This window comes from Pseudonaja textilis, chromosome 1 (genome assembly GCF_049901715.1).
Source record: "Pseudonaja textilis isolate UNSWEBS1 chromosome 1, rPseTex1.2, whole genome shotgun sequence".
Lineage (NCBI taxonomy): Eukaryota > Metazoa > Chordata > Lepidosauria > Squamata > Elapidae > Pseudonaja > Pseudonaja textilis.
Window position 1 is genome coordinate 231,084,875 of NC_141990.1, and position 25,667 is coordinate 231,110,541.

Consider the following 25,667-nt stretch of genomic DNA (forward strand, 5'->3'; position numbering starts at 1 on the left):
TAAGGCCGCAAATTCCTGGGTGGGGTAGTTGTTATTTGTCAGTAAACACACATAGCTCCAATTGTACAATTTGATGTGAGTGTAGCAATTCATAAGTCTTCTAAACACATTGTTATTTATTTTTTTCACAATGTGTGTGATAGGCTATTGAATGTTGGGATTCAGTTTAGAATATTTGCATTACCCTATTATTTTAGTTTATTTATCAATGTAGATTTCTGTCTTGAATGTTGTACGTTCAAAGTAGACCTGTGTTGTACATAAAGTTTGTGAATATCACTGATTGTATTTCAAGATAATAGTTGAAATTCTAAGTGTGCAGCTCTTTTTTATATTAAAAATGTCTTTATGAGTTCTAAGGTTCCTGCTTCTACCACACTACATAGTCAATCTCTGTTTTGTTTTTGATGTTAATTCCCTTTTCAAAATTCTGCTGGTTTTTTTCCCACCTCCCTCTCTCCCAAAATATTGGATATATTAATAGATTATATTAATAGATTTCTATTTTCCACAAATATTTTGAACAGCCACCAAAGAGCTGGCTCCATAAACATCACAGAGGCATATAATTCAAAGGAGCAGTTTAGGTTACTGAATATTAATACTCTGCTCTGTGCAGAAATCCAAACACAAGCAGCCCAGATAGATTAGTGTCTAGCTTCTGATTGAATCCATCCAGCAAAGGGAAACTTATCACCTCCTTTGGTAATTAGATGTTCTATTGAGCTACTTATTATTTACAGGCTTTTCCTAATATTCAATTGAAATCTATCTTGTGTAACTCAGAGACATTATTTCCTATCCTAACACTGGAATGATAAAGAGCAGGTATTGACTTTCTATGCATCGGTATTTCAAGTGCTAAAAAATACTATCACCTATATTTCATTGTCTTTCTCAAGAAATATTGCCACTCCTTTTAAGAACTAATTTCCAGCCTACTAGTCATCTTCATTATTGGTCTAGTGCCCTGAATCCCTCTTAAAAATCAGTTGTACAGAATTGTGCCAGGTCTTTAACTGAAATCTGACCTAAACACATTGCAGTTGAATATAAAAACCTATGATTTGAAAACTGATCTTCTACATATGCTTTTTTAAACAGCTGTTTTATACTGCTCATATTCAGCTTGTTATCTTTACAGTTCCACGAGTTTTTCACATATGCTGTTACCAATCTCTTCTACTATATACAATACCTCTGAATTTGACTCCCTTTTCTTTAATGAAGAAGTTTGCATTTATCTTGGTTCAAATTTAAAGTTATTTTCAGCCCTAATCAATCCACATGTTTTGTTCCTGTGTTCAAAAATGTTATCTATCCACCCAAGATTGTATCACTTCCAAATTTAATAAGCCTTCCCTGTATTTCTTTATTCAAGCAATGCCAACCACAGAGCTAAACTCACTGGCACTTCACTTGCTACCTCAGTCTGAGAAGAAACGATTAATGGGCACTATTTGAGTATGGTATTCAAGGTAACTGTGGATTCATCCGATAGATATGCCATCCCTATTCACAGGAAATTGATCTTCTCAGTTAAGAGTCTCAAATCCAGATTTTTTAAAAAAAGATAGTCATGGTCTCTTCTTTGTTGCAAATCAACTAGTTTATCCAAAACTTCTTGATGAGCAAATTGGGAGTGGGGAATCTGTCTAAAAGGACTTAGCTCTGTATACCGTGCCAGTTTAACTTTTATATCAGAGATAATTGTTATAAAAATCTGTGTTATAGCCATAATAGGACATATTACATTGTTGGCGCTTCTTAATTAAGAAAATGATTTGTGGAAAATATGTTAGCGATGTATGAAATTATGAATGTTGCAAAGAAAAATTTAAAATTTAGTTGAGAAGATAAAGGAAATTCAGTGCAAAATTAACCTATGCAGATGGCTGCCACAAGCAGTGTGTGTTTTTGTGTATTAAATTTTTACTCCATCTTTTCTCTAGGAGTTCAAAGTAGCAGACTTAGCATCTCATTTTTTTTCTTATGGCAATCAGTTCTGGAGCTTTTATTAGGATGAAACCATGACTAACCCCAAATCATTAAGTGGGTTTCTGTGGCTGAGGGTGGGCTTCCACCAGTTTCCTCAGCCGTAGACTAAAATATGTCTGTCTGTTAAATGATAATTAAGAATTTTTTTTAAAAAAACAAAGGGTCTTTTCTTTGGCCTAGCTTGTCAAATTCTTATTTACTAATTCTGTGGAGAGCTGATTTCCATACATGGCCCTTGAAGCTGTCCATCTAACTCAGCAGGAAACCATACCTCAATTACGCAAAGAGAGCAATCACCAGAATCACAAGGGGCAACTATCTGGAAAGAGCAATCAGCAATCTCATCATCTCCTTCAGTCTTCTCCTGTCTTCCTTCCCTCTCATCTGTCTTTTTACTCTCATCAATTGAACTTCTGTATCAATCTACCTCTTTCTGCTCTGTGGGTGAAATTTCTTCCACTTAGTTATGATTTAATTAGTGATCAAACATCGTAACAAGCAATTTATAAGCAACATAATAGATTCTGTGATTATACATAAGCCAACTGTATTCTAAACATAGGAAAAGAATAATTATAAAAACCAAGCAAAAGAAAATACCTCACAGGACACACACACACCCCCAACGGTGACCTGGTTTGGATCTCATTCCAACTGTCTAGGCTGAATAAGTTGTCATTTAAAATTCCTCACAAAGCTCGGTTGTAATGTTATTAGAACATTAGTGTATTTTAAAACAGTAGTCTGTTGTGGCTAGAAACATCCCAGACAAAATGTTCTTTTCAGACTTCTCAATCCACCATTTAGCCCAAAACAGGAACATTACATTATAGTATTGTATTATTTTTCTTTTAAGGGGAAGGAAATAAAGTTGATTACATGTTTGCACTTCCAGGGATTTTTTTTCAGTTAGGATGTAAAATAGTTCTCATTAGTAATTTTCAATATAAAATAAAATACTATAATTGAAATGTTTGTTTTAATTATTATATTTATTTGATGATAAATATTGTTACCTATAAATGGGTGTTGTATTCTAACACGCAAGAGCATCAGATTGGGGTTGGCTAACTATTCTATATTACTTTTCATTTTTAACAAAAAAGGAAAATAAGAAATGTATTTTGTTGTTGTTAAGAGTACGATTATTTATTTAAGCAAATGGCATATCATACATGGACTAGCAATATATATTAACATTTCATCTATTTTATTGTAAATAAAACATAAATGTTAAAAAAAATTCTATATTCAAATACCAATATCTAGGCCATCTAACTATTGAAGCACGGCATCGTTTATATTTAAAAAATCAGATACTAGACCACTTTACAGCCAGTCTTGATGTAATCTGCAATTTGACATGGGATCCGGCAATCACACTGAAGGAAAGATCTTTTGCCCCATTTATACAGAGAGTCCTGGCAGATGCCATGTAAGGTGTGAATTCTATTCAGGATTGCCCATTGCTGACACGGTAGTTCAAAGCCTGGCGCCTTTTTTGTGAGGTCATTTATATGCCTTCCTATGTCTGGGCATTCAGCAATCTATTTGGCTTTCCATTGGCTATTAATATTCTTTTCAAAGGATGTGCCTATAAAACAAAAATGTAAAAAGCCATGGGTCCAGAATGTATTCCTCTTTTAGAGAAGGAGCTGAAAGATATTGCATATATTTAACAGAAATAAACTAAACTAAAATCATTACTAGCCTCTTTACAGAATAATTTTTCCCCAGATTTTGTTCTATTGTACTTTATTAATTTATTTGATTCCTTTTGTTAGTTTTTATTGTTTTTAATCTATATCTATATATGTATCTATATGCCATGGGTGAATAGGCAGCAATATAAATTAGTTAATTAAATAAATAAATAATGCTGTAATAATATTTTTTCTTATTTTATAACCTCTCTATGCTTACATTGTTCATTAAAATATATTTGAACTATATAAGAAATAATAGTCTTCAGAACAAAATCTGTTGAATGAGATAATTGCATGGAAATAACCTTGCACTAAATAATATTTAGTTATCAAATCTAAAATGAAGTGGTTTTAATAATGCCACCTATCTTTTATAGAAGAACTTCCAGTATCTCTGTTCCTTATTATTATATTTGCATTTTTTTTAAGATAGAAGGCAATATATCTAGAGGAAATGCTACTTATAAAAATGTGATTTTAATTTGCCTGATAATTTTTACAAAGTAAAAACTCAAAATGTCACTCCAAACTTTATAATCCATTTTGTTTCTCTTTATAGCTTGTTCCTTTAGTACCTTGGATCTGATTTGTCGTTGTCTTATTATTATCTGCTTATAGAAGAATTGTTCTTTTTTAAAAACACTAGGTGATATTTTATATTCATTTGAGGAAGGAAATAGCTTTGATGATGTAATATATAGGATCTATAGGACCTATACAGGACAGGTAGTGCTCAACTTACAACAGTTCATTTAGTGACTGTTCAAAGTTACAACAGCATTGAAAAAAGTGACTTATGACCATTTTTCACACTTACAACCATGACAGCATCGACATGGTTATGTGATCAAAATTCAGATACTTTGTCAGGATTCTGGCAGTTACTCCAATTAGATCATGAGCCTTGAGCCACACTCCCAAAACTGGCGTGTATTTATAATGGTTGCAGTGTCTGGGATCATGTGATCACCTTTTACAACCTTCTGATGAGCAAAGTCAATGGGGAAACCAGATAAACTTAACAACTGTGTTACTAACTTAATTGAAATGATTCACTTAACAACTGTGGCAAGAAAAGTAATAAAATGAAGCAAAATTCACTTAATAACTTTCTTGCTTAGAAACAGAAATTTGGGGCTTGATTGTGTCTGTAGGTTGAGGACTACCTGTACTTTAATCTACATTTTATGAAAAGCTACTTGGAATTTGCCAATTAATTGATCCTCCTTTAAGTTCATTTCATAGCTAAATACTTTGGCTAAATGAAGCCTTGGTTCATAGCCTCCCAGAGTCACTTCAGACAGTAGGATGGGCAGCATATAAATGTAATAAATAAACAAATGATACTGTGCATCTGTTTAGTTCATTCAAACCACTTTTAACAGATTTAACTGAGTCAGTCAAATGTGCAAGGCTTCCTGTAAAGATGCCAGATGGGCTCCTCGGTTTCCACTGCTAGTCCAGGCTGGGATTTATGTGATGATAGGAAAAACATCTACTCGTTTAAAATTTCACACTGCCTGAAAGTGGCACTTTACAAATGTAGCACAGTAGGTGGCATGACCTTGATGGCCGTGTCAGCTAGGTGGTTTATCCCTCAGCAGTTTATCACAATTCTGGAAATAAGATTAATTAGACCATTGAACATCAGAAAAACTGTTTCTGTAACACAATCTAGTAAGCTCTGAGCAAAGTCAAGATGTGGATCACAGTTCTTTGTTTAGTCATCTCTGTTGCCTACTAGATGCCACAAGGATTTTGGAACTTGACAGCAGCCAACTGTTTGGCTATAAGAGAAAGTGTTTGGTTGAGGAACAAACAGACTTTTAAAATATTATCTTCATTTTTAAAAAAAATAACTAGTTATTTTACAATAGTCTTAATTCTCTTCAAACACTGGCACTAAATAAGGAAGAATAATTGTCAACAGCCAATGTGTTTGCTAGTGGGTTACTATTCTGAATATCCTTGGGAAGGGGAAAGGTTTTCTTAGAAAATATTATTAAAAGTAATATGTCTGTATTGCTAACTGCTTGAGAAATCCAGATGGCCAGGTCATCAACTTCCTTGCAAGCAGAGGCCCTAAAAAGTTGTTTTTATTCCCACACTGAGTAGTATAATAAACATTGCTATATCACAGAGCGAAAGAGGTTGATGTTAGTATCAATGAAGAACAAACACTGGTAGCCTACAGATGAAGCATAAATGTTAAACAGCTGAGTTGCTTCAGCTTTGTTTTCCTTCACCAATTGGTTTTAGACTACTATATAGAATAGGTTGCAATGGTTAATTCATCTAAGTGGAAGCAAGCTTCATTAAACATTGTGAGCTTTACATTCATTACTTATAAATCTGATTCACACACACTGCTAAGTCTCTGTTTTTTGTTTGGCTCTGATTTAGCATGCTGCAAGAACATAACTCTTGAAATTTTAAACTCTGGGTTTTGGCTTAGCATGATGCATGAACCAAATCATTAACCTAAAGTGCAGCCCTACATGTTAAATTTGATTTAAAATTAGATTTGAAATTTGCAAGGCCTAGACTCTGTTCCAGCATAATAAATGGCATTAAATATTAATGTAGCCAGTTTGGTTTTGTTTAATTTGTTGTGTAAACCAAACAATTGTTTTTATTCAGTAAAATATGATCAAGCAAATTAGTGGCTAGCACAGTATGTGAATCCTGTTAATGTGTTGTCTTCAGATGGTAACTCCTAAGAACTGGGCTTTGAAATGCTCAGTGTACTGTATTGTTTTTTTATTCATACATAAGCAGAAGTAATCAAAAAGCAGCAATGTGAGATTCTGTTTCTTATTTTTTATGGTATGTTCCTTTAGGTACTCATTAAATCACTCCACAAAACAGATCTAAAAATGTTACAGGAAACCTTTAGAGTCTCTTCAGAGAACTATTGAATGAAATCTCAGAATCTTAATCCTGAGTGCCGCAGTTGAGCTATATGGAGACCAAGTGCAGTAAAATAATTGAAGTGTTGGTCCAGAAGAGATCTATGTTCAGGTACACCCTTAGCCAAGGAAGTACATTGGGAAATTTTAGGCTAGTTAAACTTTCTCAATCTAACTGGCCCTCACAAGAATGATGTTACAGGAAAAAAAATGGGAGGGTTATTTTGAACACCAAATGAAAGGCAGAATATCAGTCCAATCTTTATGTGTATCGTAAAAATACATTTAAACAATATATGAATTCCTAGATCGAGTAAGAAAATGTAGTTTTTATACAGTATATGGTATATCATTTGAACAGTTACACAATTGCACAATTGCAAGCAAAGAATATCTGATTGACATAAAGAAAAAAAAAAGTAAGAGACTTGATTATTTTAACACTTAGATTTCAACTATGCAGTTATACAGTGAAATGCCTAGTACACAGAACAGTAATTGTGAAACTTAAAAAACCAGTATTCCTTCTTTTGGTATTAGGTTTGCAGTATCCATGGGACTCTATTAGTATAAAAATGTTAACATTAATACCTCACATAACTTTTTATAATTTACCCACTGACACAAACCTTATCCAGAACACACCTATTTACCGATCCATTTTTCAACTTGTGATGAAATATCTTGCTGCATCCAGAGAAGCTTCCAAAAGTGTAGATATTCAACACTAGATATAGCAAGTAGATATTCAAAATTGTTGTTGTGTGTTTCATGATTTAATTTAATTTAATTCATACCTTTGCAAAAATATACTTTCAGCACTTAGTATACCATATTATTAACATATTCCAATAATAGTGCTATGCCAAAGAGATTTTTGTCCTACATCTCTTTTCCCCTCAACCCTTCATTGGGTACATGAAAATGCACCAAAGAACCTATTTATAGGTAAGATTGTTTGATTACAGGTGCTGAGCAAATATTTCCAATTGAGATTAGTTGGAGTTTCAGTGTCTTCCTGTCTCTGAAAATATCTATGGTGCTTTCAGTCACACTTAACTAGCTTTAATGTAGCAGGAGATATGAAGTCCTTATTTGTTTGTTTACTCAGTTATTAGGCCAGGGAAGTGAAAAAGGATGGCTAACTGGTATAGTTCATCAGGTTGGGAAGGTCATGGGATAAAAAAGAAAAGCCGCTTGATTGGGAGGCTCACATGCAGTCTAAAAGGTCACAAAGCTTTGAAGCTGTAGCCATCAAATCAGGTAACGATTTACAGAGTTGTTCAGCAGACTTACTTTCACAGGTCAGCAGAACTTAATTTAAACCAGAACACAACCTATTTGAACGTTTCAACTTGAGTGTTTACAAATGTAGACTAATGCTATATAGTATGTGCATTGTATCAGTGTGTAAGAGACAGATTAAGGAAATATTGTTATTAACAGTAAAAATAATAGTAACAATTACTACATCTTTTAGGATGCAAAACTTTTCAAGGCAGTTTGTAAGTAAGATGGAAACACATTCTTAAAAATCCCAGTAAATAATTCATCGTACAACAAACCATTTGGTTTTTCAACAGGACAGTTGTAGCCCTGTAGACTGGAGATGAAGACAGTAAGTCTCCCACCTTTCTCCCTTTCCATCTTTCTCTCTCCTGGAATCCTGTGCACAGGGTGATTAGTAGAAGAGTAGATGCTGTCTGAGTACAGTTAGTGAATTCCTATTCCAGTACAAGCTTACAAATGCACAAATGGATGCATGCATTCCTCTTACTTGTTCTAATTGCATCTTTTTCATTCAAGCTAGGAGCCAGTATGGTATATCATTTCATAATCTCAGTAGTTTAGCCCAAAGAAAATTCCCTTGCTGATGGTGATGACTCCCACAGGCACCAGAAGTGTCGGAGTGACAATATTCCTCTTCTTCACCTGGGAATGGAAAAAACACAAGAGCTGGGGAAAGTGGCAGAAAAAAACAAGTTGATATAATTGCCCTTACCACCATCCCATTATATTGTAGAAACATGTCCAGCAAAAAAAGCTACTTGTGAAAGCATGTGTTATTATTGCATAGATTATAACTGTTGATGATGTATCTGTAGTCTTGGAGGATTGTTGTGCAAAACTATTCACTGAAGGAGTTACAAGACTGTAAGATCATTAAATAGCAGGCAGGCCCTGGAATTCGTGCTAGTAAATTGAAAAAAAAATTGTGCTGCTACTCAACACAATAATAAGGGAAGGAAAGGAATAATGAAATTGAATAGGCCTTTTTCAAAAATGCTTCCAACATGTTGATTCCTGACAACACGTCTGTTTTTGTAAATCTTTCACCTAAGGTAAGGGCTTACCACACAGTGGAATGTTCATCCTTATCATAAATTAAAAAACTACCAAACTTAGATTCATCTCTTATTCAAGCACGCAGAAATCTACAGCAATCTTAATTGGCTATCACACTGTCTTCACATAACACCCTTTTTCTGATTAACTGAATCTTGGTTCATTGAATTAGACCAATTTTCAGGATTTTCTCTATGGTTCAACCCATAATTGACAGCATGGGTTAGATTTACACAAGATAACATAAAAAGTGATGTGGCTCAAGGTGTCAAATGGACAAATGCATTGCATTCTTAGAAAAATAATCAAAGGTGCCTATCTAACTCATAGGATAAATGGAAAAAACTGCATGGGAATTAGGGTTTGTAGCCTCCCTGTTATTGGAGTACAAGGCATATTTTCTCCAGATGAGCTGTTCAGAGCCTCCAGTAGTGGCAGGTGCTTCAGTCTCTCATTCAATAGGCTGGGCTTTTTCTAATTCTTATAGCTCTGTAGTGATGGAAAATAGCCAGATTGATGACCAAAATACGCACACACATAATCTCATAATCAGGTTTCTTGGCAATTCAAGACAGTTAACTGTGCTGTTTTTCACTGGTAGTTCTTTACTCGTTTTTGCAGACCCAGTCTGAAAGTTTTTACTAGTTTTTTATTTATGTTGCCAATGATCCCAATAGAGTATGATTTTTTTTTCCAAATATAGAATGATATCTGCCTGAATATGCTTTCCTGAAGATACCTTCCAGCAATGTTACTTTCAAGGGATGGACATAATGGCATAATCAGTTTTAACAGAAAAATGTCACTGCTGTATGACAAATATTAAACTTAGATGAGCTTAAAGTTTAGTAAGATACTCTGATAAAACCTTAAAAGTGTCACCTGGTGCAAACTTTGATTGGGATGGTATTAAGTCTTCTGCTTTGATCATGGGTTGGAGTAGATCTCCAAGATCCCTTCCACCCCTATGATTCTATGAACTGAGAAATCCTACACAATTGTCTTGCTGCATCTCAGTTGTATATTCTAAGTAAAAACAGCAAGTTTGAAATTTTCTTTACTGCATTTTGGAACATAAGTGCTTCAAAAATTATACTGTCTTTACAGTACTGGTTATACTTAAACGTTATAAAAAACAAAGAAAAATGAAGAAGCAATTAAAGTTGTTGAATGATGTATCATATGCACTTTTTTCAATTAAGATTTTATTTCAATTAATGAAATTCATTCTGAAAGATAACTTGTGCATTTGATAGTCCCCATATAACAATGAAATTTATTCTAATTAAGTGCCAAAACCTTATTGCATTTGCGTCATGTGCAAAGTTTCTAGAAAAACTTGCTTAACTAATCGAATGAAATATATAGAATACTGAGCTATTAGAAATATCATTAAAAGTTACTACATTTTGCTCTTTTCAGATTACATCAACTAGAGAAATTCTAGCTATAGTCAATGGAAAATTACCTTGCCTTCGTGCTATCCTTTTATTTCCTAAATCATATTGTGCTCTTAAATGCTGCTTTTTGTATCTTTTCTTTAGTATTTTCTCCAATTAATGGCCCAGTCCAAACTTGTTTGGTGTGAAGGCTTATCATATGCTTCAGAGAAGTTATTTTCTGACTGACTGATGGACTTATTTTAGGATTGTTTCCAGGGAAAGTAGTGTTCCTCTCTTGTATCATGCTCAAGAGCACAATGCCTTTTACTGCATTAGAATTTCCCTCCAGTGTTATCTATGCTAGAGATCAGTAGGTCAAGCTTCCATTCTTTACTGCCTTTAATCTTCTTTATGGCCTCCCAGATATGTTAAGACATGCTATGTGAAGACTTAATAGGTAAATTGTTTATTGTCTAGTCTTACAGATTTATATTCTGAATGGGGCAACATTTCACAGTATTAGGCATTGTAGTTTGTAGTTAATAATACAATTCAGTTCCTTGTGATAAAGTCTACATATAGAAACTAACACCAACACTTGTATGTAGGATCAGCTCCACAAGTGCATACCCCAGATGGTAAATCTGCCTGTAACATTAAATGCACATACTACACTTATTTAATTTATTATTGGGTTTACCACATAAGTACATTTGGAACTACAATCTCAAAAATCACTATGTTTTAAATCAAATACTTAGCCCTGCTGTCAACCACTGGTGCTTCCTTTTGCAATGAGAATGATAATGGAGTCTTCTCAACAGGCAGTCTTTGTGATTTGAAGGCTCTTTCTAGACCGGTTTTCAGAAAAAATTACAGATAAAGAGTTTTCTGGCAGGGGGCCTACTTATCTACCGTAGTGCCCATGTCTTGGAAATATTTCAGTCCTTTGCTCTAATGGATAATCTAATATTTTCCTGTTCATTTTGCCCTTTTAGTGGTTCTGCCTTTTTATAATCTGTAAAATTTGGATTCTAGACTTACCTGAAAATTAGGGCCGATTGAAAAGCTTTTGATTCAGTGCCCAGCTTCTTAAAGTTTCTAATCTGCAAAGGCTTTAGCAAATGACTAGAGTTTAAAAAAATATCAAGCAGACATATTTCATTTTTGGCAGTTCTCCAAACAGATTGTTTTTTCAAGCCCCCCTGTTGATTACTGCCAAGAAAAGTGATAGTTTGATGGTGTGGCCTTAACATCAGAAAAACACAGGCTTTTAATTATTTTTATGAAGCATGTTAACTAGTTCTCAACAGAAGCTCCTTGTTATATTTTCTTGTAGTTTAGCATCAAAATCAATGTGCAACAGAGATTTCTTCTTTAAAAATACAACAGTTATGGCTTATAATTAAAAAATAGAGTTCTTATAAGATGGTATGATTTAATTATTTTGACATGTTGGCATTTCTCATTGAAATGGCTCTTCAAGTCCTATTGCTAAAACAACTTTGTATATTACTTCCAAGAAAATAGTACACTGTCATTTAAAGAACAAAAAGTATTGCGTTAAGAATTTATTTATTTGTTTATATGTGTACAAAAATGTTTGTTGTCATGACCTTTAACTGGATAAAACAGTGCATCACAGTACAACAATTGTTGAACCAAGTACCTCAAATGGGCTAATTTACAGAATGTATGCAAAAACCAGGATCTATAATTCTTGAGGGAATGAAATTTGGGGGAGTTGTGGCTGCTTCAGTGCTAATGCCTCCTGCTTTTCTGCTGGGTTGTACCTGCAATTGCATCTTCCTGAACCAAACTGCCTCCATGAGTCCCACTAAACCAGCATCTCTCACACATGCCCAGGCATCCTTCACAATCTGTACCTTCCTCTGCTGCATCTCTGGTGCAGACCCATACACCCTTCCGAACCCACACAGCTTCTCTCATACATCCCCATGGACCATTCCTGATCCACACCTCCACAACACCTGCTTCTTGCCTCCCCCACTCAGCGGCAGCCATTTACCTTCCTCCTGGCCTTAAACTGGCAACTTCCCCACTGACATTCTCACTGAAAGCTTTCCATAAGGAAAGTAAATGGGGAAGCCTGCATTAATTTGAAGGAGGGAGGAAGGAAAGGAAGAAAGGAGAAAAGAAAGAAGGAAGATAATGAAAGGGAGGAAGAGGAAGGAGGGGGAAAGAGGTAGGGAAGGAAGGAAGAAGAAAAGGAAAGAAGGGGGAAAGAAAGGAAGGAAAAGGGGAGGGAGAGAGGGAAGGAAGCAGGGAAGGGAGGAAAGGAGAGAGGGAAGGAAAGTTGAAAGGAGGGAGGAGACAGTAAGGGAGGAAGGTTTCCTTTCTTAGAAACTCAATGGGGAAGCCAGCAGGAATTCAGAAGTTGCTCCTGCTCCCACTGTTTTTCGCCCATCTGTGGTCATTCTGTTCCTCTGTTTAATTAATGAAATATCTCTGAAACAGTGACCCAACAGGGCATGGGTTGTCAGGTATGACCTAAATCTTAATTTCCTTGGAAGGTATTTGCTCAGCATTACAAAATTATAAATTTTAACTCAGCATTCAGGTGACAGGGCACTGGACCAGAAATGCATACGTTTATAAACTTTCATTTTTTTCTAATTGACAATGTAATGCAAGAAATCCATCATCAGCATCTCCTACTGATTCTTCCGCTTATTTTACATCAGATAAAGGGAACCTATTTGTATTGGTAGGCACTTTTTAAATTTCAAGAGGATGTCATTGGCATGCCCTCATAAAATGATTACCTATATTATAAATGGGAGTTGCCTATAAACAAAACGGAGTCAAAGTTCACAAACATGCATGTTTCAGAAAGGCAACTGAGGACGCTGCTGCCGCCACTCCCTCTAGTATCTCTGATGCTGTGTGCCTCCTTACTTAACTTTTATCTCACAGCTGGCACATACCCAAACAAAACACTGAACGACTGTTGCCAATCATTTGTGCTAAATGATTTCTAAATATGCTCATGGAGCTTAAAATTATCCTTGTAAAAGCAAACAGAAATTTGTAGGTGCTTACGTTTGCTTTTCTGTATACCAGTTTCCTATTTCTTTTATTAATGAAATGTTTCTACAAAGGGAAATTAAACTCAGATGGGGCAGTGATCCTGAGAAGTGTAAAAGGAGGTGTCTACAAGAACAGATGCCCAGAGGCACTAAATTAACTCCTGCTCTTCAAGATCAAAGCTTTCTGGGAAGGATGGGTAAAACCTATTGAAACTGTAGAGAAGATTTTAATATTTTAAGAAAAAGATTTTATTTAACAAAGATTTGATTCTACGCTATACAAAAATTGATACTGTTTTTATGGTGAAATATTTATGTCTGTCGAGTAATGAAAATCAAAATGAAATAATATTCATTTGCTTGGCTAATCTCTCATTTTCCCACAATCACTCTTCTCCAAAACATGTATTTGATTTGCAGGGGAAAACATGCATTCAATTTTCCCTGTAATATAAATAACAGATTTGAGGGAAGAATACAAAACTCAATTTGTAAAATTAAAGGGCTAAACAAGTCAACAATACTGTGAATATAATTAACATATTAATGTTGTAATAGTTTGTGTTCTTGGTTCATTGTCTTGTTTTATAATAAATGGTTTTTATTGTTTGTTGTTCTTTTTGTATAACATTTTAAATTTCTTTAGTAGGTAGAACACTATTGAAGTAAAATAAACACCATAAACAAGAGTAAGAATCTGGGAGGGAGGGTACCAAGGGGTGCCAAGTGACAAAACATATGTCTTGATCCAAACCTTGGCTTTTGAACTTTGGCTAGATATTGACATGCAAGTAGACCAGACTAGGCTTTGTGCTGTGGCATCACCAGATTCATCTGTCATTTGTTTTGTTGTTATGGCTTGCTATGGACACATACTGCAGCTGTATCTTTAAAGATTACCAGTCATTGATGCCCTACACTACCATTATCTTATTCTAAAAGTGACAATGAATCCCAAAATAGATTGTGGCACATATAATATCAGCATAGTAATTGAACACATAATGATATCATTAGTTCTACTAATTTATTTATTCTCTTTTGTTAATGACTTTAATAAATTATGGATCAATTAATACATTTAACTCAACCAAAAATAAAGAAGTCAGCTGATCATATGATATAACAGGTTGTTTCCTTCTAGATGTTTGTCGAGTTATATAACCTTTGCTATGAGTCTGGTCATATCAGCTCTAGTTACAATTCCATGTGGTTTCCAGCAGGGTTCTTTATCTTAGTTATTTGACACTAGTCATTGATCTATAGTTGCTTTGTTTAATATAAAGTTAAGAAAATGAGTAATTGCCATATGTTCATGAATGGGGTGCTAAATTCTTATCTTATTCCTTTCTTCCTAAAATGAAGATAGGTGCATACTTTTAGTTGACCATTTTTTTTCTGAAAGCAATTGCTAAAGTCTTTCAGGAAAGAAATAGATGCTATACCCGCATTCAAAATGCTTCAAAATAATGTGTTATCCCTGATCATTTTAAACCTATAGTATACAGTAGATTTTTTTTCCTAGGGTGTTTCCAAAGGAATAAATAACACTGTCTTTCATAGTAGTATCTGATCCAATCTCTTCCATTTTTTGGGTTAGGCTTCTAAAAAGCTGATAGCTATATTAAACAAAAATTGAAAGTAAGCAAATATTTGTACCATAAAAAGGGCACACAGAAGTTCCACTAAAGGGGAAGAGAGTCAAGAGATTGTATTTTTATTTTGGGATTTTAATATTCACATTATAGTTCTTAATGTAAAAATGGTTCAGTACAAAGGGAGAAAAAGAAAACTTGTTATATATTATGAGGCTTTACTCTCATCAGAATAAATTCATTTTAATTGTATTTCAGAATGATTAAGTTCATACTACTGGTAGTAAAATATCTGTAGAGTAATAAGAATGGAGCAATTGTAAATGTAAGCATGAACCTGTAGGAGAAGAAAATAGGGATTTTGGCTCATTTCATTATATTCCAGAGACTTGGGTTGACTTGAGATGTAACTATGGATAGCACTTTATCATAACATCGTATGGCAACTTGTCTAGCTTTGGGGCTAGATCCAGATGAAGGAGCATTGTCCAATAACAAGCAAGGTTATGAAGAAGACCAAAAAACCCAGAGTACAAAAAGGTATAGTTTTTTTTACTTCCCTACACCATCAGCTTTAGAAAATATCAGATCTTGCTTTTGAAAGAAAACAAAAAATTGAACAAGGACAGGGAATATGAAGAACCCAAAATTCACGACAGTTTCTTTTGTAGCCCATTTCCAAGAAAACTGAAAAGCATTACAAAATGTTAGAACGGGGCTCTCCAAACTTGGCAACTTTAAGACTTGTGGACTTCAACTCCCAGAATTCTCCCAGCATAGCTGGCTGAAGAATTCTGGGAGTTGAAGTTTACAAGTCTTAAATTTGCCAAGTTTGGGGACCCCTGTGTTAGAAGAAAAACTCTTCTAGACTTTCATCTTTAAGAATAAATAATACTATAGAGCAAATTGTAGTTTTCAAGAGGCTAGATTGCCTATTTTTCAATATGTTCATAGTTCCAAAAAGGAGAGAGATTTGACGAGACATTTGGAACCTAAGGGCACTGGACAATTACATTGGACTACAACTGAAGCTACCATTTTGAACATTTTTTTACATCAGTAGAACTATCTAAGGTGCACCTTTATCTTTTCTTCAGATCAAAACACTGCAGGTTCTTCATGTTTCCTTAAAGAGAGTAACCGTTTAAAACCAGGGCCCTTCCATTTCAACCTACATTGGTACCCAGATAGTTCACAAAAGTAATGGCAGTATTTAGACATCTGAACGGGTCCATAATTATGGATACCCTGACAATTTGTTCATGATTGTGCATCAATCATACTATTCAGCCCATGTGCAAATGAGGAAGGGATTATGGAATTTGAGGAAATTTCTTGCCTTCCTCAGGACAGATTTTGTAGCTGGGGGTTCTAATAAACACTAAGCAGAAGAGAATTTTGTTTTGCTTAGTCTCAAGAACACATTGTGGGACTCCTGACATCTAGGAGGAAATTGCTCATGGGCCTTGAAAAACTACAGAAAATGATAATTGTGGCATGGGAGTCTGTATTGCGGGCATTTGGTCAAGGATCACATTGTGACAAATGCCAACTTAACTGATTGTGTAACTCATTCGATGAACCACTTTACTCGGGCATTGATCCTATTATGAACCCCATGAATTGGAGTTTGGGTTAGTGTATTTGAGGTTCACAACTCTGGCTCACGCAATGGAGAGGCATTTTGGATGGGCAAGATTTCTAAAGTATTTACATTAACAGTCAGGGGACTACAAATCAAAGGGACTCCAGAGTGGGGTGGCATCTGTTAAGCAAGTGGAAATCAGAAGACAAATTGAGCCAACAGAGCTTTTCTAAGGCCGACTAGGGCTTCATCCTTAGCATTCCAAAAAACCTGCAGGTTATCAGTTTGTTGCAGCAGAAAATTAGTTGGTTCTTTTCTTGTTTTAGAATGATGAGATAAACATAATTAATGCCTTGTTGCTCTTTGGCCAGAGAGATTACTGTCTGTGTTTGCCGGTTCCTACCTTGAGAAAAATAATTCACAAAGATGCTTGGAGCACGAATGAACTTAATCATTTTTTTCTGGCTTTGGAAGTCTTGGTTCTCAGCTTTAATTATGAGCTTGGTTCTCAGCTTTAGTTTAGTAGTAGAAGAATAGCAAAAAAAAATTGCGTTCAAACTTTCTAAGTCAGGGCAACTTCCTTCACCCCAAAAACACAATGGCATCATCTTTGTGCCAAGAACTTCAATAGGAACACCTTCTGAAGACCATCTTAGCATGCAGTTGATCAAGCATGGTGAGAATGTACTGGAGAGGATTGCATTTCAGAGCTGCTGGATTTTTTTCATGCTGAGTTGGACAATGATTTGAAGGAGGCACAGATCTTAGAATCAAAGAAGATGTAAACAGAAGCCAGTGGGACAATTGGGAATTGAGTGTGTGTGTTTTGGATAGGGGGGTCCTTAAAGGGTTGAAACAGTTTAGCTTTGAGTGGAAAAGATGGAATTCTTTCCTGTCAGGTTCATTTTATGGTGCCAAAATGCCACTGCACAGAAAATCCATTTATCACTCATTTGGGAACTGTTTTTATGACCTACTGAGCCATAGGTAGCCATATTTGAGCCTAGCACATTACATTAATCCAGCCTGCATAATTAATACTTCACTAGATCATACAAACTAGGAGATTTAATCAATTAATAAACCATGATTCAGTTAACCATATGTAAGCAATATGCGAACCAGCCAATCATTCTGTCACTAACAGCTACAATTTAGAATCGGGGAAATCATTTTGAAACCTCAGACTTTGGTGGCAAAGTAGAGATGCCACCAACATTATAGTCTGCATTCTTGTGTGAAATGTCATTGTTGATTTCCCAAATGCTGTATTTGCCAAGTACCTTAAATCCCTGCATAGGACTTACAAGGGAATAGGCAGAACCTTTTTATACTATAAATACTGAGTAAAAAAGAGAAAGAGCAATGTTATCGGTTAAGTGTCTGGAAGGTTATTATTGCCTTGTGTTGCTGGGTTCTCAAACAATTTGGTTGGCACCCTCTTGGGATTTGGCTGAATTGTGCCAGGAATCCTAGCTATACATGAACTCGTGGAGTTGTCCTAACTTGTAGAGACATTAGAGACCTTCAAAAGTAGAGACCTTCAAATTTCTAGGTTCTATCATATCACAAGACCTAAAATGGATACCTAACTTCAAAAACATCATCAAAAAAGCACAACAAAGAATGTTCTTCCTGCACCAATTCAGAAAGCTCAAACTGCCCAAGGAGCTCCTAATACAGTTCTACAGAGGAATTATTGAGTCTGTCATCTACAGCTCTATAACTGTCTGGTTTGGTTCTGCAACCAAACAAGAGAGACACAGACTTCAGAGAGTAATTAGGACTGTGGAAAAAAGAGTTATTACTAACCTGCCTTCCTCTGAGGACCTGTCAAAAAGAGGGCTGTGAAAATATCAACAGACCCCTCATATCCCGGACATAAACTGTTTCAACTCCTTCCCTCAAAACGACGCTATAGAGCATTGCACACAGAACAACTAGACACAAGGACAGTTTTTCCCGAATGCCATCACTCTTCTGAACAAATAATTCCCTCAACACTGTTCAACTACTTACAAAGTCTGCACTATTACTATTAATCTTCTCATCACACCTTATCACCCTTCCCCTCCCACTTGTGACTGTATGACTTAGTTGCTTGTATCCTTGCTGTTTATATTGACTGTTTCCTAGTATAATTTGATTGCTTATTGACCCTAATCATTAAGTGTTGTACCTGATGATTCTTGACTCTTGACGAATGTATCTTTTCTTTTATGTATACTGAGAGTATTTGCACCAAGACAAATTCCTTGTGTGTCCAATCACACTTGGGCAATAAAGAATTCTATTCTATTCTATTGTGTTTTAAATGCTACTATTACCAGAACTGTGTAATTGGCCCATGAAAGGAAGCGGTTCCTGAAAGCCATGCAGTGCTCGCTTTCACAACGGTTAAGAAAACAGGCAGATAAAGGATGGGCTTAAACCGAGCGCCCTTAATAAGTTCCATAAAATAAAAAAAAAGCTTCCCCCACCCTCCAAACTTCGCCCAGGTCCTGGCGGGCAGGGCAGTGGAAGCAAACGGTGGTTGGTCCGCCGGGCTGTCCTTCTGGCTTCCCTGTTCCACTGTAGCTCTGCCCATACCTGCTGGCGGAGAGCCGCTTTCGGGGCGGGGCTTAGTCCGGGACGGAAGGCGGGGCTCACCGACCAGTAGAAGAGAAGAACTCTTCTTTCCCCGGACTGGTTGTGGTGGGGCGAGGCTGCAGGTTGCGGGGCAGAGCAGGGGCGAAGCCGACCGCTCCGGTGCCGAGCCGCTACTCCGCCTTGTAGGAGGCGCGCGACGAACTTGCAACTAGCGAGGGCTCCCTCGGCGGAGAAGAAGCAGGAAAGAAACGCGAAGTATCTCTCGCCTAGGAGAGCCGAGCCTGTGACCTTGCGCAGTGGAGGAGGAGAGTGGCCGATTCCGAGAGAGCGAGGAGGCGGAGGAGGAAAGAAGCCGCGCGAGGAAGAGGATCTGCTTTGCTGAAGGATTCGTCCAGGTAAGGACCTGAAGTATTACGGACCAGTAGATTCCGGAGTCTCTTTTTTCCCCCTTTTCTGTTTCGACAGGTGTGCATGTATTTATTTTTGGTCCGTCCTTTTGCAGCCCCACTCCTGGGCTTGTAATCCGGAACACGCACCTGTGAGTAAAATCCTTGGAAGTCAGTGCGGACTTCCATCTGAGTAGGATAGCATGGGACTGCGCTTTATATCTCCAGTGCTGTAAGCCACAGGATTTGCAAATGGGCGCCCAACGCGATATTCTCAAGGGATCCGCGAAGTAGAATTTGGACTCGCATCTTCCTAGCCCGATAACCTTTCTCCTTCCTATGCCTTTGAGGTCGGACTCACCGCTGTTAACAGACCTGACTTCCGGGATAGGCTTCCCCTTCCACAAGTTAGGGTTCAGCCAGTTGACAAACTAATGCTTTTTAATTTTTATTATTCTAATTATTTTGTTGTCCCTTTCTGAAGGAGGGTGGGGCCTCTTGGCAATCTGCCTCTCCTAAGTCCTCTATGAGTGGCTTAGCCTGTTCTTCCTGCTTCATTCCCTTCCCCCCTCCTCTCCCCCTTGTCAGAGTTGCAGATCCTGGTAATTTTAGCGAATATTTTTTGGAGGGCAGTCACTTTTCTGCCATTCATTATTGTTCGTTAGTATTTTAGACGATTATGCCAACGTGACAGGTTATCTGGAGTTCCTTTTGCATTATTTGGCAACAGTGTGAGGTTTTCTCTCTGAATCAAAATCTTGGGAAAAAACCTAAATTATTGAAAGTAAATGATTGAAATTACAGGATGAGTGTAGCAATGACAATTTTAATCTCTAGCACCCATACACAATCAGCTAAGGCTCAAATGTGTGTGTATGTATGTATGTACACACACATATACACTTTGTTACCCTTGATTTGTAAGCATGTGGCCTCTTCCATTAACTCTTCCATTTAGATAGTTGGCCCACCCTATCCCTAAGGCTTCATGACATGTATCAACAGCTATTGTAACCTTGTATGTAGAAGCATGTGAATTGAAATTATAGTTTTAATAAACATAAACATGCATAGCACCAGGGTCTAAAATTACAATCCTATGTACTTTTTCTCCCCAAGTAAAGTAGTTATGCTGACAGTAGCACTTTTTTTACCCCTCTGTCTTTGAAAGTGCCAGGTTTTAGAGATAGAATTACTTATTTGTTTCTGCTCAAATTTCTCTAAATTAGAAATATTTTATTGTTATATTTCAATATTAAGCAAGTGATTGGTAAATGATGAAATGAGTGGGCCCAGGTGGCACCAGCAGTACAGCAGACTTAGTTTTCATGGTGCTAATATATTTGCTTTCACCCTGGCAACATGATTTCAATCTTCCCATGGCTCCATCTAAAGTTAAGGAGATAAAGAAAATAGGCTTTTTATTATACAACTTCATACAGTTCTTAGCATTAACCAATCTCTTTGCAACCTGTGCAAAAGTGCCAGTTGCTTTCTACTTTTTCTGATTGGTAGACATGAAAAATTGCCTGTCAGTGCAAAGAATGTATCTTTTAGGTGCTGGCAAATTCTGTAGTATCTGTCATTTCAGTTGGGAGTTGATCTGCTTCTTATTTCTCCCTGCATTTTTCCTAATGTAGCACTGAACTCTTTTCATCCTTCTGCAGGATATATGCTGCATTTTAGAAATTACTGTGTGTGCCACCTTTCAAGATTTTCCATGTCAGGAAACTATCCTGAATATTGGAGGCTTAAATCATTTTACTGTATGTTATGCTGATCTGGCTATTCACTTAGGAGTTGCCTATATTTGCCTGTTTTCTATTTTGATATTTCATATTAGGTAACATAGAATCATGTGCCTGAGGGCTGAAATCCTCTAAACTTTTGTTTGTTTCCAAATTCCTGTTACTGACATTAATTGTAATCTTATTCAAGATGATCATCTTTTAAAGAAACTAATAATGAACATCAGGATTAGTCTGAATTGCTTACTAGTACTTACTGGGTACTAATTATAATTAGCCTGACAGAAGTAGTGTTACTGTTGCTAAGGAATATTTTTGGTCAGTAAAAGACTTAGTGCAAGATGCAGCAGTGGATATTAAATACAAATAAAATTCTGTGATTCTTTTTTGTATGTGTGTGAAGATAAGATACTGTAGTGTAAAGGGATGTGACTAGGTTCATGTTGTAGATCATGTTCTGTTTGAATCATACTCTTAAGCTGCAGTGGCTCCTTGCTGTAAACCATCATTCACACTGTATGAACTACAGTGGTTGGATTTGCAGAAATACTGAACTAAAACCAAACAAACAATTGCTGAGCATACTATAGAAATAAGCACATTCTTCAGATTACTTTCGCTTTATTGTTATATTCATCCAGATAGTACTGTATTGATATCCAAAGTATCAAAGATAAAGACATTCTCTATTGAACTATCTTTGGGATAGTATTACTGTAAAACAAAAGTAATTGACATATATATTGTAAGCAAAAATAAGCTGGAGGAGTTAGGTTTTCTTCTTTAAAGATTACATTTTGGTAAAAGCTAGAATTGGTAAAGAAGTTAATTTTATCAAGTAATATCAGACTGCTTTTTGCTTTTACAGCATGATCAGATGGCTTATCACTAACTCCTTATCATTTAAGGAGGAACTAGGCAACCTCTGACCCATTGGGCCATCCTTTCAGAGATATTTACTTACTAGATTTCTCAGTGCCTTCATCAATGACACAATTTCTAATGTACTGCCTTCACTGGAAAAGTTGGGATATATTCAGAGATGTATCTGCCTTGAATATATCCCATGTTGAATGGTTTAGCACAATAAAACATCAACACAGGAAATGTTTTGTGACACTTTGTATGATGTCATAAACTGCTTTATGCGAATGTGTGGTGAGGGTGCTGGCCAGTTTGGTATAATGGTTAAGGGCTAGCTTAGAAAATAGGAGACTGTGACTTCCAGTCCCATTAGTGACATGAAAAACCAGCTGGGTAATTTGGGGCCAGTCACTCTGTCTCAGCCTAACTCACCTCACAGGGTTGTTACTCTGGGGAAAGTAGGAGGAGTATTTGCTATCTTGAGTTGTATCTGAAAAAAGACATAACTGTAAATAAAAATAAAATAAAAATCTTACACATATCATTTACATTTAATTTTCCTGGTTTTAAATATCAGATCCTGTATAATGGCTAATTATGCATCGTAAAGCAGATAAAGAGACTGCTAATTTTGTTGATTAGGAGTATGGTTTGGAAAGATTAGAAAGGCACATGCCCATTCATTACAAAATAAATGAATATAAGTGAGTTCTTTAAATGTACTTGACTGGATTTTTAAAAACTTTTCTGATCATTGACCAATTTTCTTATCTGACCAAATAGTTGTCTTCTCAAATTGTTAGTCAAATTGCTATATGAACTGTCTAGTATATCATATTTTGTGAATGACCGTGTTGCCGCTAACGGATTGAAATTCCATCCAGAAATATTGATTGTTCTCATATTTTTTCATTTCCTACTTGCTGTGAGAAATATAATATTCAGAATTTGTGTCACAAAACAGCATAAAACACAAGTTTTTGAAAGGTTTTCATAGTTAAAGGATTATATTTAATAGAACCATATTACTGTGATACTGAATGATATCTAACATCCGTTTTACTCTCACTTTTTAGCAGGCTTCACAGTTTTGATCTAATCAGGCTGGATTTCTGGACAATTTTCCTCTTAAGCATGAACTAAACTGAATAATACTACAGTAGTTTGTGTGCAATGTGTTTTTATAAAACCTATACAATCTTAGCTGAGTGTTAGGAGAGCCAAGGACTGTAGAACAGATTGAGAAGTTGAAGAAGCATCCCAGAAGAAGGTAACAACAAACCTTGTACACATTATTGCCAAGTAAATTGTGTGGGCGTGTACCACATAGACAAAAGGAATCTTTATGGTAATATTTTCAATAACATCAGCAACGCTGATATAATTATCCTGAATCAGTACAAGCATATTATAATTACTAACACCATCATTTAGAAAATGTAGAAAACTAATCTCCATCATCACTGGGTTAATTTTTATCCTGTTTGTCTTACTTACTAATTAAACTTATTTCCTGCTGCTATCTTTTTTCCTTTGGATGTCTTATTTCTTTTATTCTTTATCCTCATATCACCATGAGCATCTGCATTAGGGTGATTATAACTAGTGGTGGGATTCAAATAATTTAACAACCGGTTCTCTGCCCTAATGATTTCTTCCAACAACCAGTTCGCCAAATTGCTCAGAAAGTTAACAACCAGTTCTCCTGAAGTGGTGCAAACTGGCTGAATCCCATTACTGTTTATAGCTCCCAGCATATGGTGCTATCTCTATTTTGCTTTTTTGAGCTTTCCAGTTTGACATCGTAACTGGGCTCACATATTGCACTAAATTATGCTGTATTATATAAATCATATTTTATTATTTAGCATTGTATATGAACATCAGTTTATACATTCAGTAAAACAATAGCTAAAACATAAATTTAGCAAGCTGTTAAGTAAGGCATGTAATATCTACAACTAATGTCCTGTTCTAAATATCTTTAGCAGATATGTTTTCCCACATAGCCAATTGCATATGGATTTGTTCTATATCCTTTCTATCTGGGCAATCAAAACAATTTCCAATTCAATCCTTAGGGATAGCTTTTGCACCAGGTATTTCCCATTGTCTGTTGATATTCTCCTAGGAATCTTTTAAAGCAGCTTTGTTAGTTTCTCTCTATGTTAAGTATAAGACAAAATGAAATACTATTAGCAGTTGATTAATTGTAGCCTATTACTTCTAGTTTGTTCTGAGTTGCACCCCAATCTTCCTTATAAACACCTAGAGTTTCTGGGTGGTGGTGGTGGTTATTATTATTATTATTATTATTATTATTATTATTATTATTATTATTGCAAAATCTTAATGCACTTTCTTGCTGCAAGTAACATTTTACTATTTCTTTAGAAGTCTCAATAAAAATTATATAAACAAAAAACCCTAACACAAAGCCATATATATAAAGTAGGGAAAGAAAGAAATATAAAATCAAGCAAAAAACAAAGCGCAGGGGAAAAAGTTGAAGAAAAACAGAAAAAGAAAAGAAAAAAGATGTAAAGAAGTGGATTCTGATATTCTTCACAGCAGCAGTTACAAATATATTTTAATCTCATATATTCCTGTTCTAAGAATAATCTATCTAATCATCAGAACCATTAAATCACAACTTCACTTTTGCCATTTTTACACAAGAACACCATAAGAGGTTTCCAGTCATCAGTAAATATATCTTTTCTCTAAATAAGAAATGTTTACAGAAAAGGCAACAAATGATGTTTTAAAGGAAATTATGTCTGAAAGAGATTTAAAGCAAACTCAATAGTTTATCCTAGAAGTTTATCTTGGCTTTCAATCTTTAACTTAGCAACTGGAATTTGGTTTCAAGGAGAGTGCTAGATTTCCCCTTCAATGCCAACATTTGCAAGCTTTGTGCCAGGCAAATAAGTCATCATAGCATCTGACTGCTCTTCCATTACAAGTTGAAGTGTATCAGCCTTTAATAGGCAAAACCCAGTACTATCACCCCATCTCCAGAGGCAAAGTTCTGGTAAATAAGTTGGTCTGTTTATTCCCCAAAGATCAATCTTCAAGATTATTTTGAAGAAGAGAGAAATTATCTTGAAGACTGACCTTCTTTCCCTCCCCACAGAACCATCCTTTATTAAGACAACAGAGGAGCTATCACTCTTGAAAAGATCTTTACTGTCACTCACTGACACAAACATATACACAAAACACTGAATATTTTATCTTCTCTTTCAATTCTAGCTTGGTGTCATTTGTAAGTTTGATGAAGAAAAAAACTATTTTCTGCAGTGTTTTTTTTAAATTACACAATAGTTGTCTGGAGATAGAACCCTGTGGTAAACCATATCTTTCCAAGTTCGTAAGAAAACACTGAAAATGCCTTTTGGACATGTCTGTGAACAGCTTTTTGACAAAAATATGGTGAAAAGTCACATTTTAAAAGATGTGCTGCAATAAACTTTCCCAACCTGAGGATTTCTTGACTTAGATTTTAA

The 25,667-nt window shown here is 35.8% G+C and overlaps 1 protein-coding gene and 1 long non-coding RNA gene across 6 annotated transcripts in view; one reads left to right on the forward strand and one right to left on the reverse strand.

The window, feature by feature from the left end:
- Nucleotides 1-25,667, forward strand: part of RASSF7 (Ras association domain family member 7) — a 98,575-nt gene that overhangs the window by 11,450 nt on the left and 61,458 nt on the right. Inside the window, exon 1 of one of the 4 annotated variants that reach the window (XM_026706644.2) lies at nucleotides 19,195-19,555. The exons of 1 other annotated variant lie outside the window; for it this stretch is intronic. The gene's annotated coding sequence lies outside the window, so the exon portion shown is untranslated. Of the gene's footprint in view, nucleotides 1-19,194; nucleotides 19,556-25,667 lie in introns of those variants that run through there. 2 more of the 4 variants (XM_026706650.2, XM_087919899.1) reach the window with 2 other exon arrangements.
- The window catches only part of LOC113440197 (uncharacterized), a 111,291-nt gene continuing 92,168 nt past the window's right edge, over nucleotides 6,545-25,667 (reverse strand). Inside the window, exon 2 of one of the 2 annotated variants that reach the window (XR_015740754.1) lies at nucleotides 6,545-8,545. This is a non-coding gene — a long non-coding RNA (uncharacterized LOC113440197). Of the gene's footprint in view, nucleotides 9,449-25,667 lie in introns of both variants that reach the window. The other variant, XR_015740752.1, reaches the window with a different exon arrangement.